The following is a 3,414-nucleotide window of genomic DNA, read 5'->3' on the forward strand; positions in this document are numbered from 1 at the left end:
CAAGAGGCCTTCCCAGACTAAGCCTTAGTTTTCCTCATTTCCCACTCCCTTTTACATCGCTATGACTAGCTCCCTTTGCTCTCCCCACTCCCCAGCCCCACAGCACTTATGTACCTATCTGTTGTTTTATTTCTGTGTAATAATAATAATGATATAATGGCATTTATTAAGTGATTACTAAGTGCAAAGCACTGTTACTGACATCTGTCTCCCCACCTCTAGACTGTGAGCAGTCTAGAGCACCTCTAGACTCGTTGTGGGCAGGGAATGTCACTGTTTATCGTTATATTGTACTTTCCCAAGCGCTTAGTACAGTGCTCTGCACACAGCTTAAGTGCTTAAAAAATATGACTGAATGAATGAATGAAGCAGCGTGGCCTAGAGGACTGAGCACAGACTTGACAGGCAGAAGGTCATGGGTTCTAATTCCACTCCACCACTTGTCTACTGCATGACCTTAGGCAAGTCACTTCACGTCTCTGGGCCTCAGTTACCTCCTCTGTAAAATGGGGATTAAGACCGTGAGCCTGATGTGAGACAGGGACTGTGTCCAACTCGATTTGCGTATATTCCTAGCGTTTAGTACAGTACCTGGCACCTAGAAAGCACTTAACAAATACCACAGTTATTATTAGTGTCTGTTTTAACATTCTCGCTGTCCCTTTCCTCCTCCCTGCACCTATTCCGCGGGACCTGTAGAAGAAGAGGAGGCTGGGAGGCTCGGACAGAGAGTTAGGGGTGGTCAATGTTGGTTGATGATGATGATGATGGTCAATGGAAGGAGAGAGTCTATCCATGGATTGGATTCTATGTCTTGCATCTTGTGACATGAAAAATCAGGCCAGTGGCATTATTTTAATGATTATTTTTATGTAAAATGGACATTTACACCAATTTTGCTTGGGAAAGGCTTCTTTAGCCAAAAGTATTCATAACTAGACATTGAACAAGCCGAGTTTATAATGATTTGTGAATTCAGTAATAAACATGGAAGCGGCATAAGTGTTTTAAAATGAAATGTTCCCAATCGGTATTCCAGATGTAAATAAAAAAAAGCACAGTAAAAACATCTCAAAAATAGAGGTTGGGAAACAAGAATGATAATAATAATAATGGCATTTATTAAGTGCTTACTATGTGCAAAGCACTGTTCCAAACGGTGGGGAGTTTACAAAGTGTTCCGGTTGTCCCACGGGGGGCTCACAGTCTTGAACCCCATTTTACAGATGAGGGAACTGAGGCCCAGAGTAGTTAAGTGACTTGCCCAAAGTCACACAGCTGACAATTGGTGGAGCTGGGATTTGAACCCATGACCTCTGACTCCAAAGCCTGTACTCTTTCCACTGAGCCACGCTGCTTCTCCTAACAAAATCGAAAGCAAGTATTCCTCAATGACAAAAGGAAATAGCAGGGTCAACTCACTTGGAGGCCAACTTCGGTCTAAGAAAAAGGCAGTCTGTAACTTCCACAGATGTCATTTTAATCTCAGGAAATCACTGAACATACGGGAAGAAAAGTTCTGAAACACATGCTTGGAAAACAGCCTCGTTAGGTTCACCACATTTCTCGGCTAACGTAAAATCTGCCCTATGATTTTAGTGGCACTCACCTTGTGTTACATTGAAACAATAAGCCACATTTATTTTCACTGATTTTGTCTCCTCGGTATCATGACCCTTCCTCCAGATTGACAGAGGGCCTGATTTGTGCTTAGTATACAAGCAAGCTGCCCTGAGACACATTCAATGTGTGTGACACTTTCTATTTGGGCTCCTATACATAATAGCCCCAGTACAATCCGAACTATCTGGAACCAATCAATGACATTTATTGAGCGCTTAGTATGTGTAGAGCACTGTACTAAATGCTTGGGAGAGTACGATAAAACAGAGTTAGCAGCCACGTTGGAATGCAGTATTTTTGGATGGATTCTGTTTGACAGGTATGAATGAAGATGTACCTTCTAAAGGCAAGATAAAGGCTACGAATTCAAAAAGTGATGTATAGTTGTTCATATCACTGGCTTTGATGCCTCTTGAGGTTGCAATTATAAATAAGGCCACTTATAGCCAAAAAAGCAACATTTTCTAGGGGCCAATTTATAAAATGTGAATACCATTGCTATTGGTTTATCAAGATCACAGAGTTCCATTTAAGTCTCCCTGATGGGTTGTTTGAAAAGTAAAAAACTCATTAGCTTGGCAAACTCATTAGCTTGGCTAAGTCTCAAATAACTGGAGTTATGTTTACATAACCCTAAGCCATTCAGTGATATTTATTGAACCGTTACTGTGGATAGAACACTGTATTTAGCGCTTGAAAGAGTGTAATGCCTTAGAGTTGGCAGACACAACCCCTGAAGTCATATAAGTGCTTAATACAGTGCTTTGCACACAGTAAGTGCTCAATAAATACGATTAATAATAACAATAATAATATGGAAAATGAGATGATACAGAGGTATGATTCTAGGACAAAATGTTCCATCCGATTTTAGCGATCTTCAAGCTGCTACTCAAATCCAGCAGCATTCATTCATTCAATCATATTTATTGAGCACTTACTGTGTGCAGAGCACTGTACTAAGCGCTTGGGAAGTACAAGTTGTAGACATATAGCATTTAGTGATATCCAACAATATTCCATCAATTTGAAAGCTACAGATTGAGTTCATGAATAGAACTCACTTATAGTCATGTGAAATCAGGATATGAATGATATCAATTTCTCCAAACAAATCTTTCACCTGCATGTGAGGAGTTTGGAAGATCAATTCTCAATCAAAGTGATTGAGAAACCAGGAAAAATATCAACTTGCAAATTAAACGTCACCACTTGCATTTTCAAGCATGCCTGCTTAGGGGCATATGAAAGCTCCTTTTGGGGAGGGATTATGTCTCTCAACTCTACTGAATTGTAAAAAAAATGAAAATAAAAAATAAATTTTGGTATTTGTTCATTCATTCACTCAATCGTATTTATTGAGCGCTTACTGTGTGCAGGGCACTGTGCTAAGCGCTTGGGAAGTACAAGTTGGCAACATATAGAGACGGTCCCTGCCCAACAGTGGGCTCACAGTCTAGAAGGTGGGTCACAGTCTAGAAGTCTATTTGTTAAGCGCTTACTACGTACAAAGCACTGTTCTAAGCGCTGGGGTGGATACAAGGTGATCAGGTTGTCCCACGTGGGGCTCACAATCTTCATCCCCATTTTCCAGATGAGGTAACTGAGGCCCAGAGAAGTGAAGTGACTTGCTCAAAGTCACACAGCTGACAATTGGCGGAGCGGGGATTTGAACCCATGACCTCTGGCTCTAAAGCCTGTGCTTTTTCCACTGAGCCACGCTGCTTCTCCGTCCTCTCCCAAGTGCTTAGTCCCCTCTCAGGGTGGCACCAGGAGCGTTTCCAGTCCTCT

The sequence above is a fragment of the Tachyglossus aculeatus genome, chromosome 2 (assembly GCF_015852505.1).
Source record: "Tachyglossus aculeatus isolate mTacAcu1 chromosome 2, mTacAcu1.pri, whole genome shotgun sequence".
Lineage (NCBI taxonomy): Eukaryota > Metazoa > Chordata > Mammalia > Monotremata > Tachyglossidae > Tachyglossus > Tachyglossus aculeatus.